The 14,886-nt window shown below is 43.9% G+C and overlaps 1 long non-coding RNA gene across 1 annotated transcript; it reads right to left on the minus strand.

The window, feature by feature from the left end:
• Positions 1-9,078: 9,078 nt before the first annotated feature.
• LOC115055980 (uncharacterized) lies at positions 9,079-10,581 on the minus strand. The gene is made up of 3 exons (XR_003841746.1): positions 10,443-10,581; positions 9,555-10,357; positions 9,079-9,320 (listed from the first exon to the last, which is right to left on the minus strand). It is a non-coding gene; the product is annotated as an uncharacterized LOC115055980 (long non-coding RNA).
• Between the last annotated feature and the right edge of the window lie 4,305 nt (positions 10,582-14,886).

Here is a 14,886-nt window from a genome sequence, read left to right on the forward strand (position 1 = left end):
GTGTATTTAAGTGGAGTGGTGTGGCCTATTTCAGCCTCTTTCAGAGCATGCAGTTAGTCAAGGTGAGTTGGCCTGTGTTGGTTTGATTTGATTTGATGATAGGACTGTTCAGGTGAGTTTGGTTACTGAATCTACTAGTGTAGCTTGCCCAAAGACATGTTAGCTATCACTGTTCACTGGCCCAGTTACATATTAGCTGTAGGGCACATCGGGCAGGGCGAAAGTTTGTTGTTAGGGAGCAGTGATAGTTTGAAGTTTGTTGTTAGTTTTAGGGAGTTAATCACTGAGTTTGGTCCATTTTTTGTCGCACAAGTTTCTTGTGTTTACCTTAAAAAGTTGTTCTCACCAGCGTCACTGTGGCAGGAAGAGGCTGTTAGTATTCAGGCTGATCACTGTGATCACACAAAACACCATGAAGGGACTGGGGCTGGTTCATCAGTTATCAAATCATAGACCAACAGGGATTTGGATGAGTGTGATCATCTCATTGATCTGTTGTGTCACTGCTGTCGAAGGATGAGTATAATCTTATCAACGAATCCACGGCTCGTACTAATATTCATTTTCACATTCACAGGTCGAGAAGGAGGATTGCTGTGGCAATTCACTGCAGATTATCAACCGATTCTAGATCAAGTCTTTGGCGCTCAAAGACCGAAAACTGAGACTTTCAAACTGCTGGACAATTGAAATAGCTGTTGTGGTCGGACTCGCTCTTCCACTTGGTCCTTACTGAGAGTTTCTATCTGAATTCTCTGAGTTTTTTTCAGAGTTTGTCAACATCTTCATGAATACTCAAATCCCCCGCTATGATGATTGCATCTGTTCTGAGGACGGTCTCAGACTGGGAAAAGCCAATTGTGTCCAACTGTGAATTAACACACAGTTGTAATCACACCCTTGCTCTTGTTTATTTATATATATATATATATATATATATATATATATATATGTTTTGAATTTTTCTGGCCTTTAAATCTAGATGAGTTGGTTTCTAGAGGGTCATTATCTCAACCATCCACTGGTCTGCTCGACCTGATACCTTCTCTGCCTGGACCTGTTGAGGTCCGGGGTTTGATTCTTGACACTGCCAGTCAATTTGGAAGCTCTTGAACAAAATAATTATTGGAAGGCTTAAAATTCAGCAACCATCAGTCTGATCCAGTAGCTCACCCTGTCAGGACCTCAGATGAAGTCCTGGAGGTCCGGCGTTTGAGTCTGAACACCGTTGTTCCATTTTTACTTCCAAAACAAAAAGAAAAGTTGAATATACTCTGAGCTCCTTGGCTTGCCACAACCATTAGCTTGGTCGGTTAGTCGATAGAAGTTAGTCGTGAACGTCTGTGGGTTCTTGGTTAGAGTCTGACTCTGGTAACTGATGACGCTTATCCCTTGTTTTCATTCCCGTCCAACACAAAAAGAAAAGTTAAATACGCCCGGAGCTCCTAGGATTGTCACAACGATTAGCTCAGTCAGATGGCCAACCGTTTGGGCTTCTGTGGGTTGGTGGTTCGAGTCTGGCTCTGGTAACTAATGACACTAAGCCCTTGTTTTCTTTCACATGCAACACAAAAAGAAAAGTCAAATACGCCCGGAGCACCTTGCACTGTCATGACGATTAGCTCGGTCAGTTGGTTGGCAGTTTGGGCTTCTGTGGCTTGTTGGTTCGAGTCCTGTTCTGGGCATTGTCTTTACAAGCCCAGTACCAGAAATGCAACCTTAAAAGGACTCCGAAAACATTTCTTTGTGCAGAAGGAGCAAGTGGCGCACAGGGTTCCTTCGTGTCCTAAAGTGTGTGTGCGCAAGTTGGTAATGGTGTGACTCCTGGTTCGAATCCTGTCTGTTTCAAGTTCAAAACCACTGTTGGTTGATAGTGGAGTAGTTGCCATGTGTGCAAGTTGAATTGGGAGTCACACCATTAGCGACTTGGTTGGTTACAAACTGGGAGTCACACCATTAGCAACTTGGTTTGTTAACAGTCACACCATTACCAACTTGGTCCAGCCAAGTTGGGAATGGTGGTTGGACCAAGTTGGGAATGGTGTGACTCCTGGTTCAAATGGAGTCACGCCATTAGCAACTTGGTCCAACCACCATTCCCAACTTGGCTGGGAACCAACCAAGTTTACCAACCAAGTTGGTAATGGTGTGAATCCTGTCTGTTCAAAACCACTGTTGGGTGGATAGTGTAGTTGTCTCCGGTCCGTTCTCCAATACAGCTCAGGTATGCCTCCGGTACCTGAGTGGGCGGTCTCAGGTGTGAGGGCACCTGAGTGTGGCGAGGAGGTGGTAAGGGGGGGAGTCTGCCCCCCCGAGAGTGGGAGAAATGGAAGGAAGGGGTTATATTAAAATTTTGGTCCAGTCCTGAAACTAATAAATATTTCTGATTAGGTATCTATATTATAATGAAGAGAAATGGTAATGTCTAAAAATGCATTTAAGATTCTACTATAACCCCTTCCTTCCATTCCTCCCACTCTCGGGGGGGCAGACTCCCCCCCCTTACCACCTCCTCGCCACACTCAGGTGCCCTCACACCTGAGACCGCCCACTCAGGTACCAGAGGCATACCTGAGCTGTATTGGAGAACGGACCGGAGACAACTACACTATCCACCCAACAGTGGTTTTGAACAGACAGGATTCACACCATTACCAACTTGGTTGGACCAAGTTGCTAATGGCGTGACTCCATTTGAACCAGGAGTCACACCATTACCAACTTGGTCCAACCACCATTCCCAACTTGGCTGGACCAAGTTGGTAATGGTGTGACTGTTCACCAACCAAGTTGCTAATGGTGTGACTCCCAGTTTGTAACCAACCTAAGTTGCTAATGGTGTGATTCCCGGTTCGGCTTGCGCACATCGCAACTACTCCACTATCACCCAACAGTGGTTTTGAACTTGGAACAGAGAGGATTCGAACCAGGAGTCACACCATTACCAACTTGCGCACACACACTTAAGGACACGAAGGAACCCTGTGCGCCACTTGCTCCTTCTGCACTAACAAATGTTTTCGGAGTCCTTTTAAGGTTGCATTTCTGGTACTGGGCTTGTAAAGACAATGACTCCATTTGAACCAGGAGTCACACCATACCAACCACCATTCCCAACTTGGCTGGACCAAGTTGGTAATGGTGTGACTCCTGGTTGGCAACCAACCAAGTTGCTAATGGTGTGACTCCCAGTTTATAACCAACCTAAGTTGCTAATGGTGTGATTCCCAGTTCAGCTTGCGCACATGGCAAGTACTCCACTATCACCCAACAGTGGTTTTGAACTTGGAACAGACAGGATTCGAACCAGGAGTCACACCATTACCAACTTGCGCACACACACACTTAAGGACACGAAGGAACCCTGTGCGCCACTTGCTCCTTCTGCGCAAACAAATGTTTTCGGAGTCCTTTTAAGGTTGCATTTCTGGTACTGGGCTTGTAAAGACAATGCCCAGAACAGGAATTGAACCCACAAGCCACAGAAGCCCAAACTGCCAACCAACTGACCGAGCTAATCGTCGTGACAATCCAAGGAGCTCTGGGCGTATTTGACTTTTCTTTTTGTGTTGCATGTGAAAGAAAACAAGGGCTAAGTGTCATTAGTTACCAGAAGAAAGAAAGTGACGTCCTTACACAATCTCTCCACAGGAGGGCTCCATTTCCCTCTGCTCAGTAAAACTGAGTCTATGACACTCAAATGTCAGTCAGAGCTTCAGAGTCTCCAGTTTGGCTGCTGGACTTCAAAATCCATGGAGATCAAACTGAAGTCAACAGAAAGAAAAAACAGACATGAACACTCTGATAGGTTTTCATGTTACTTTTAATTCTCTTAACAGGAAGAGAATCACAGTAAAGAGAGAGGAAACATTAAAGCGACCTTCAGATGATGTTTGTTATTTTAAAGTTTACCTTCGCCGTTCTCCTGATTTATGAAAACTTAACTAACGTGAAATGTTCTTTTAATTTAGCTTGCTTCTCATGATGAATTTGAACCAGCTGTTTCCAGACTGGAGGACTCACATCTCACATACAGAGCCCCTTCACGCTGCCCTGTCTGTCTGAGTCTTCAGTTCAAGTGGACAGACAGAGGGACATGTGATGTTGCTCTTATGGAGAAACTTTGAGGAATCTCGTCATTTGTATGTTACATAAGGGTTCTTGTTAGCTGTCGTCAAGGTTTTGCAAATAAAACTTTAGCATAACACCGTGCTTTTATTTCTCCAAATCTCGGGGGGGCAGACGCCCCCCCTTACCACCTCCTCGCCACACCCGAGACCACCCACTCAGGTACCGGAGGCGTACCTGAGCTGTATCGGAGAACGGACCAGAGACGACTCCACTATCACCCAACAGTGGTTTCGAACCGGGAGGCACACCATTGCCAACTTGCGCGCACACACTTAAGGCCACGAAGGAACCCTGTGCGCCACTTGCTCCTTCTGCACTAACAAATGTTTTCGGAGTCCTTTTAAGGTTGCATTTCTGGTACTGGGCTTGTAAAGACAAAGCCCAGAACAGGAATCGAACCAACAAGCCACAGAAGCCCAAACTGCCAACCAACTGACCGAGCTAATCGTCATGACAGTGCAAGGCGCTCCGGGCGTATTTGACTTTTCCTTTTGTGTTGCATGTGAAAGAAAACAAGGGCTAAGTGTCATTAGTTACCAGAGCCAGACTCGAACCACCAACCCACAGAAGCCCAAGCGGTTGGCCATCTGACTGAGCTAATCATTGTGACCATCCAAGAAGCTCCGGGCGTATTTAGCTTTTCTTTTTGCGTTGGCCGTGAAAGAACACAAGTGATAAGCGTCATCAGTTGCAGGATTTGAATCTCTGTTTGCCAAACACTGGACGAGGACGCCAACTATCTGAGCCACCAGCCAGCAGGCAAAACAGGGCAAACATTCATGCCAAACCTCATAATTATATCAGAAGGAGGACTTCACCTGTCCACCTGTGATTTTCCACAATACACTTCAGTGATGAACTCAACGAAAGGACAGCTTCTGAAAGGTTTTGAGTTTCTTCTCTGAATTATCACAAATATCAGAAACTGTTTTTTTAATTGATTCCCCAAAGCAGCACATTAATGGGTCAAACAGTTGATACAAACATTTGGAGTTCCAAGAACATTAATGTTTTTTTCCTCTTTCTCGCTTCCTTAAAGAGGTAATGAGGATTGAAAGTCCAACCTTAAAATTGAATCTTAGTTCAATTGTTGGCCTTTAAAACTCTTTGATAGCAAACTGATTCTGACAAAAGGAAATTAATAGCCCAACCTTACCGTTACTCTCGTATGGACTCAAAAACTCAGTTTGACTGAGTAATAAACACTCCAATGTCAGTCACAGCTTCAGAGGACAATGAAATTATCTTGATGGACTGCATTAAATCTGAAAATTAAAAAGTCAGACTGAACGATCGTTCATGCTCTCTAAGGGCAAGTTTCGTTTTAGTTATTAGTGAATTTTAAAGTCCAACAACCAAAATAAAGATTATGAATACAACTGACATTAAACTGCCATCACGAGACAATACAGAAAAAGACATTGAAGAGAATTTCATCCCAATATAATATCACAGTCTGCTACTCTTATAGTTACTCCCTGGACTCTGTATGTTGGACCCTGGATGTTGAAACAACAGGATCAGTGAGGTAAAGTGACGTCCTTACACAATCTCTCCACAGGAGGGCTCCATTTCCCTCTGCTCAGTAAAACTGAGTCTATGACACTCAAATGTCAGTCAGAGCTTCAGAGTCTCCAGTTTGGCTGCTGGACTTCAAAATCCATGGAGATCAAACTGAAGTCAACAGAAAGAAAAAACAGACATGAACACTCTGACAGGTTTTCATGTGACTTTTAATTCCCTTAACAGGAAGAGAATCACAGTAAAGAGGGAGGAAACATTAAATCGACCTTCAGATGATGTTTGTTATTTTAAAGTTTACCTTCGCCGTTCTCCTGATTTATGAAAACTTAACTAACGTGAAATGTTCTTTTAATTTAGCTTGCTTCTCATGATGAATTTGAACCAGCTGTTTCCAGACTGGAGGACTCACATCTCACATACAGAGCCCCTTCACGCTGCCCTGTCTGTCTGAGTCTTCAGTTAAAGTGGACAGACAGTGTCTGTCTGATGTGGATTTCAAATGTCCCTCTGTCTGTCTGTCTGTCTTTCCTGTAGTGTGTCCCTCTGTCTGACGTGTGACAGTTTGCAGGTTAGTGAGAGGTGACTTCCTCCTGTATGTGAAGGTGAGTTTGTTTCCTCTCTGTCTAGTCATGCTTTGCTGTAGTAATTGGATGCTGTTGGCCGACTTTGGTCAGCTGTAGTTAGTTTGGTTAAGGTGGTTTTTCAGTTTTCCCCTTTTGGTGCACTTGTTGGTTGCACCCCTCTAACTGTGGCAGTCACTGTCCAAAGTGTAGGTGTGTCAGGTAAGTGTGTGTTTGTTTGTTGAAGCTGTGCTCTGGTGTTAGTGTGTTGCTCAGGCTGTGTTTGTGTTGCAGGCAGGCAGCTGAGTGAGGCCCCCTGTCCTGGCTGATGGTCAGTCCCTCACACTCACTGTTTGGTTGTAATTGGTGTTTGTGTTTTGTTGTTGCAGGCTGTGGTGTTGTTCCTGGCCCAAGTATGGATTGTGGAGTGTTGTTTTACAAAAAAAACAAAACCTTCAAGAAAGTCAATTCTAATCTGGATATGGTGTATTTATTTCTTCTGTGGACTTTCTAAATGAGCTTTTCTTTCTTCTCTGGTATGTCAGAGTAGGGACATGTAGGACTGTAGTGTGCTGAAGTGAGTTTAATGTCACCAAGTCAGGAAGAACTGTTGTGATGGTGCTTGAGACATGAGATGTCATGTAAATATGCTGGATGTAGCTCAGAGCTTTAAAAAAAAAAAAAAAAAAAAAAAAAAAAAAACCAACATGTTTTCTATGGTGGGGTTGTCACTGACTTTATTAGGTCAGCATCAAAGAACGTAAAGAGAAAAGACTTATATAATAATACATGGGTGAGGGTAGGAGGGAGGGCGTGAATGAAAGAATAAAAGGGAACAGAGAAACCAAGTGCACAAGAGGAAAGAGTTTAAAAAGCAAAAAGGCAAGAGAAAGTGGGGAGAAAAAAAAATAAAGACCGTGAAGAACAGGTAAAGTTTTATATGTAGAGAAAACATTACATAATAAAAGCAAAGAGAAACAGTTGACGTATTAAGAAAAATAATTAGTGGTAAAGTCGCACAAAAGGAAACGTTAAAGCGCCAAGAAGAGGAAAGAAACAAATTGCCAAAGTAGGGAGTGAAGATGACAGTATTGAGTTACCTTTCGAATAAAGGAAAAGACTAAATGTGAAAATGCTAAAAAGGAGCTTAAAAAAAAAAAACGACATGGCAAAACTGCTTTGCATTACTTTTCTTTAATGTTTTCAAAAATTCAGTTGACGTTCAACTTGTCTGACAGTAACATCCATCAAAACACCACTTTTTTGATTTTACATTTCAACGTTACATTTTCCTTTACAAAGAACATATTCAAACATTTTCAATTCAAAAATAAATTCCACAGTAGCATCAAGTCCTCGCAGACTTTTACATCCACCAAGTGAACAATCAATACACTTTACATTTCATTTACACAACAGCACATGTAAATAGGCAAACAAAACAAACCCCCCAAAAAAATAATGCAAATGACCTAAATGCTGCACACAAGCTGTAGCAAGTTACTGCCCAACAACCACCACAACCTCACTTCAAACTACTCAGACCATTAACCAGGCCAACACCAACCAAACAGGGCTACCGGAGCAGACAATCATTTCATTAAAAAAAAAAAAAAAAAAAAAAAAGTAGAAGCAACACCAACATTTTGCTGCCATCACACAAAAAAAAAAAAAAATAAAATCAATGCTTACATTTCTGCCTTGTACATACTCTGCATTATCAGGATCATCATCCAGGGGAGGAGGAGCTGCTGCAGCCTCACAGTGGTTGGGAGAGAGTTTTCCATCTACAGGCCACTGAAAGGACAAACAGGCAGCCAAGGAGACAAACAACTGCTGCTAATTGAATCCAACTTACCTTCAACTGATCAGCACTGCTCCTACACCAGGACAAAAAGGCATGGCAACATACAAGCACACATTTACTGCACCACGTGACACCACCAGCTATGTGGCTAAAGAGGACCATGCAGAGAGACGTGTGCAAACCTTCCAGCTCCAACTGCAGTCAGGGAGAGATGATGATGCTTCAACGGGTCAAGAACAGCTCCAAAAACATGGAAATGAGACCAGAAAGAAGAGTAGTTAATGAACAGAACAAATATTCTCTGCAATACAACTCCTGTCCAAACCAAAAGAAGCACCTACAAGCAACTAAACCAAAGCTAACAACCACAACAGCCCCAAAGCTGACAACCACAACAGCCCCAAAGCTGACAACCACAACAGCCCCAAAGCTGACAACCACAACAGCCCCAAAGCTGACAACCACAACAGCCCCAAAGCTGACAACCACAACAGCCCCAAAGCTGACAACCACAACAGCCCCAAAGCTGACAACCACAACAGCCCCAAAGCTGACAACCACAACAGCCCCAAAGCTGACAACCACAACAGCCCCAAAGCTGACAACCACAACAGCCCCAAAGCTGACAACCACAACAGCCCCAAAGCTGACAACCACAACAGCCCCAAAGCTAACAACCACAACAGCCCCAAAGCTAACAACCACTGCATTGGACCACACGCTCCTAACCGTTAAACAACTCAGTGCCAACAAAGCACACCTGACAGACCACACTAACAACCAACCACAACCACTTGCTACACATGTACCAAAGAAGAAAAAAAAAGAACATTAAAATTATTTGCCTATTTACAACATACAAAGAACAAACAATGTCAACAGTAATCAGTCCAACGACGCTGCTGATCGGCCCCTTCCATCACACTGGTACTCTGAAAGGAGGAAAGACATTCATTACCGATCCAGTCACTGTTACTACTTCACTGTAAAGAGATCCTCTCTCATTCATCTATCAGCTACAGCAGAGTTGCTGCTTGTACAGACCCTCACCTGACCCTCGCTGCAGTCCCATCTGATGTGGAGTCCCTGGTGAGGTTGAACCTGAAAGCAGAAAGCGGCAGTAAACGGAGAATCGTGGCAAGGCCTTATCTGGAAATTTACATCATGGCACCGACTCACCAAATGGCCTCCAGCAAAACAATCCATCCATCCTGGACCGGGAAGGTGGACGAGCTGCACGCAGACAGGTCACTGATTACTGGGACCGGACATCATGCACTGCTTCCATGGAGGGACACCTTCACACACAACCAACAAGCAGTTACTGTCCAGAAGAGGAACAACCTAATAATAATAATAATAATAATAATAATAATAAAATAATGATAATAATAATAATAAAATAATAATAATAAACCCCCCTGCCCCCAACACACACAAAACAGAAGCCACGTGACTACCCAACACCAAAGAAGAGTGACGACCCACTGATACAATATTACAGCAACAGTCATCAACAAGTTCAAGCTCACCTGCTGGCACCACTGACCACGACGACTGCAGCGGCACAGATTCCACTTCAGGGTACAGCAAGTCAGGATGGACATTTACTGCACTGCTATTTCTGAGAATAAATGAGACTCTTATCTGAGTGGGAGGGAGGAGAGTCCTGACCCAGCTTTGCCCCTTCAGAGAGTCTGCCCAACGTCTACGTCACCTCCAACATGAAACTGGAACACAAAAGCAGTCTGACAGCACACAGTGTGAATATGAACACCAACATTGTATGAAATGTACGTTTCACCTGAAATGACGCCTTCAAACAAACCCATCTTCAAACCGCTGATTGGTGCCCCCTCCTGCTTCTTCTCCAGCACCAACAGACCTGCTTCCAGATGGAAACAAGACAGTCCAACAGCACAAGGTGAGAATATGAACACCTCAACGTTGTATTAAATGTTTCCACATAAAGTTACACCTTCAAACAAACCCATCTTCAACGCGTTGATTGGCGCCCCCTCCTGCTTCTTCTCCAGCACTAACAGAGGGAAACAAGACTATTAAATAAAGCTCATGGGCACCATTTAAATTAAGATGTATACTGTACCGTCACACACACTCGCAAAGCATCAAACTGGTAAAGTCCACGCAATCGTCTGCATGTGACTGACAGCATTTGTTCACCGAAAACAAACGTGTGAAGTGAGACAGGTGCCCGGTGAACCCCTCCGTGGTGCAGACAGCGTGCAAAACACACAAACACGAAAACAACATGAACGAGTGCGTTTTACCGGGAAAGGCGGCTCTTTGGGGAGCTTGCGGAGCCGGAAAGAGCCTGAAACAAACACACACACAGAGAATTGATTAGCCTACCACACAACACGGCTGAAACTACCTGAAACAACACAAAGCCGACCTACCTGTCGTCCAAAAGCAGAGAACCGAGCGGATCGCTGGCTTGTTCTGACTGAAGCTCGGCCTGTTCAACAGGCCGCGACATCAGTCCTGATTAAATCCAGGTGAGCCTAATTGGTCCTCCACCTGGACACGACGGGACGTAACACAGCACGCACAGCACACGACAACAACCACGTTCAATCACGTCATCCCCAAATTCCTCCGGCTGCGGCTCCGCTGCGTCACGACTCCAGAACAGCTCCGGAACAGATACGCAGAGTTGTAGTTGTGCCGGAGCACGGCGCATAAATTACTCACAGAGCAGGTCGTGTGGGACGGAAAATCCTGCACAGACACAAAATAAAACATCCGTTGTATTTTCAAAATAAAATACCCCGTGTACACGGCGGAGCGTGTTTCACACCTTGATGACGTCATAATGGGCGGGGACAGACCTGAAGTCACCTGGACAGGTCACCACACAGGGAGGGCTGGGAGTCAAACATCATCTGGAGATTGGTTCAGTCCGCGATGATCATCTTCCTGTAAAGTCCTTTCTTTGTGTTGACAACATCTTTGGCCTGAGCCGGACACTGCCGTGTAAAAATGACGACACTCACCCGGATTAATTACTCTGACATACATGGAGACTGGATTCTTTGAAAGTGTCCAGCAGAGGGCACAAAACACAAGCTTATACTTCGGAGTGTCTCACTTTCCTCCGAAGGCACATTGTCTGCCATGTTTCCTTTCAAATAATGATTAAAACAATGAATGTCATTTACATTTCGGAAATTCTAATATGATATTTGACTACAGTTTAAAAATGTGCATGAAAAAAAAAACCTTTCTCAAAAGGTATAATTTTTCATGGAGCTCCGGGCATATTTAACTTTTCTTTGTTGTTGGACGTGAAAGAAAACAAGTGATAAGTGTCATCAGTTACCAGAGCCGGACTCGAACCGACAACCCACAGAAGTCCAAACGGTCGACCACTAACTAGTCCACAACACCAGTTCGTTTCCTGTGTCCATGTTGGTCACGTGTTGTAAACACCGTAAACTCACTTCCTCCAATGACACAAAGCACCAACCACAGCACCTGAAACACAACACAGGTTAAGAAACACACAGCAGACGACAGACAGCGACAACAACAAAAGAAGGAAGGAAGTCAAGAGAGACTTACCTTGAACACACACAAGGCAGCACTCCACCAACCTGCAGACAGACAACACAACATGTCACACAATCACATTTGTAAATACTCAAAATTCACCCTCTCTCTCTCTCTCACACACACTTAGCTGAAACAGGGGGGGCAAGTCCAGTTTCACCAGCCTGCAAACAAACAAACACACTGTAGTGGCTAGTTTCCTAAACTTTCCATTCATTTCATTCAGTTCCAAAAGCCACTGTGGAGGCTGCCTGGGGGAATAAGTCCTGGCACACATTGCTGTAAAAAAAAATCCAATGTCCAGAGGTAGAAAATGATGAACTGGAGATTTATTATACCAGAATCCAGGGTTATGCAAAAAATGCACGCCAGCTGGCTCCACGCTTGGCTTTAACCTGTTCATGCAGAGGCAGTTTTTGGCAATTTCTGCCTGTTTTTGCATCACTGCAGTTAAAGCATTATAACTACAGAAGTGCTAATGGCACAACTATGATTGGTGGCGTAAATGAAAGAACTGATTGATTAAAATATTAAATTGAGTCATTCCAAAAAAAAAAAAAAATGGCTTGTGAAAACACAGGTACATCTCAAAAAATTATATCATGAAAAAGTAAAATATTTTTGTCAGTAATTTCAAAAGTGAAACTAGAATTTTATGTAGATTACATTACACACAAAGAGTGAAATATTTCAAGCCTTTGTTTCTTGTAACTTTGATAATGGAAATGGAAAATGGAAAATGGAAAATTTACAGATAATGGAAACCTTAAAGTCAGTGTCTCAGAAAATTGGAATATCACATAAGACCAGTCCAAAAAATATCTTTTAAGCACAAATGTCAGACTTCTGAAAATTCTGTTCATGTTTAGGCACTCAATACTTGGATGGGACTGCTTTTGCATGAATGACTTCATCAATGCACCGTGGCATGGAGGCGATCAGCCTGTGGCACTGCGTATGTGTCATGGAAGCTCAGGTTGCTTTGAGAGCTGCCTTCAGGTCATCTGCTCTGTTGGGTCTGGTGTCTCATCTTCCTCTTGACAACAGCCCATAGATTTTCTACGGGGTTCAGGTCAGGGGAGTTTGCTGGCCAATCAAGCACAGTGACTTGTGGACTTCAGAAAACACAGTGGACCAACACCAGCCACATCATCACTGACTGTGGAAACTTCACCCTGGAGTTCAAGCAATGTGGATTCTCTGCATCTCCACTCTTCCTCCAGTCGATTTCCAAATGAAATGCAAAATTTACTTTCATCTGAAAAGAGGACTTTGGACCATTGAGCAAGACGCTTCTGACGTTGTCTCTGGTTCAGGAGTGGCTTGACACAAGGAATGCAACATTTGTCGCCCACGTCTGGTATTCGTCCGTGTGTGTGTGGTGACTCTTGATGCGCCGGCTCCAGCCTCGGTCCACTCCCTGTGAAGCTCCCCCAAATTCTTCAATGGATTTCACTTGACAATCCTCTCGAGGATGCAGTCATCTCTGTTGCTGCTGCACCTTTTCCTTCCACTCACTTTTCTGTTAATATGCTTGGATACAGCACTCTGTGAACAACCAGCTTCTTCAGCAATGACCTTTTGTGTCTTACCCTCCTTGTGAAGCCTTCCCCATGATTGTGTAGCCTGCTGACTCAGACTGAGAGACTGTTTAAAGGGTCAGGAAACCTTTGCCGATGTTTTGACTTAATTAGCTGATCAGGGTGACACCAAGTTTCCAATACTGAACTTTTTCACAATATTCAAATTGTTGAGCTGTACCTGCACAATATGTTTGGGAAAAATAAACTAGTTTGAAGTTTTGTGTGAAAACTGATATTTTATAATCTTAGTGATGAAACAGGTTGATTTTTACATATATGGTTCATACACTCACTGTTCGGGTTAAACCCATCCAGGCCGACAGCATTGACTGTGTGCGTGTGTCTCATGCGCCTCAACTCCGCTTGACACTGATTAAACTAGGTTACGCAGGGCTTATTTGTTGAGAAAATTTTGCCCAATCAGAGATTGTTCTACATCAGAGCCTACATCACCCTAACCGCAAACAAAAAACTTGTCTTCCACGTGACTTTGATTGACAGGAGACCCTACCTGCACGTAAAAGATGTGCAGTCTGACGAAGTCTGAAAGAAGACAAAACGTCCCATTAGCTTGACACGATGGACAAAATTGACCCCAGATTATTGTTGGGCACATCTTCAGCTTTAAAACGAGTGCAGGCTTGTGAGCAGGCTTGTTACTTTATTGGGATATGAACTCCATTTTTGTTTCTGTAACAGTATACGATTTTTTGGTGGTGAAAGAAACGCTGTAAAGATAAGATATGTTTGCACTCCCTTTGTTGTTGACAAGACGTCGCTTGTGGGCTTGAGAAATTTTCAGCAAGTATAAAACCGTAGCACCTAGAAATACATGCAAGAACACATACAAGACAGTAAACAATCAATAATCAAATCATATTTCTGGCTCCTACACACACACACACTATTAGACAACAACAGAAGCACCATTCAAACAAGCTGAACATTCACTCTGGGACTAAAGGGACGTACTTACCCCAGGCGACCTGCTGCACCACCACGTCCTCCAGGACACACTAAATGCATCAATGCTCTCACCTCTCACTCACCTGCAAACAATCACAAATATGTCAGACACAGGGACACACCAAATACAGTTTGAAATAAACACACTATACAGGAAAGATAGACCGTGAGCAACGCACACCGTGACAACTCCAAAAGACAGACAGACAGCACAACCTTCACCAAGTGGGAGAGCCACACTACAACAACACTACTGAACTCAGCTCGGAACACAGACATTGACAGAAAACATGGGACTCACCTTCATCAACTACTGGAAGCCACACCAACATCCTGGAAGATGCAGTCACGCTACTGCTGCATGTAGACACACAGTCAGAATGGAGCTGGAGAAGGCGACCTGCGTGTGTGTTTCGGTTTAGCACCAACCTATGACCCAAAGAGCATTTAAACCATAACCATAGGAGGCCAGACCGAAGAAGCCAGCTACCTGTTAAAGTGTCAAATATGGCAATGTCTGCAGCAAAAGTTCTTTTTTGGACAGATACCAATCCACTCACTTGCTTGCTCACCATCCTTCCTTCCTTCCTTTCTTTCCACCTGTGCTGTGGTCTGTGATGTCATAGGCCCATTTCCCACAAGCCAAAAGAGCAGAGGCAACATGATTTCAACAAATGTATGAATTTCACTCCCGTGCATGTATACGGGGACAAGGGAGAGGAAGTCTGATTAGATGGTTTCA

Source organism: Echeneis naucrates, chromosome 2 (genome assembly GCF_900963305.1).
Source record: "Echeneis naucrates chromosome 2, fEcheNa1.1, whole genome shotgun sequence".
Lineage (NCBI taxonomy): Eukaryota > Metazoa > Chordata > Actinopteri > Carangiformes > Echeneidae > Echeneis > Echeneis naucrates.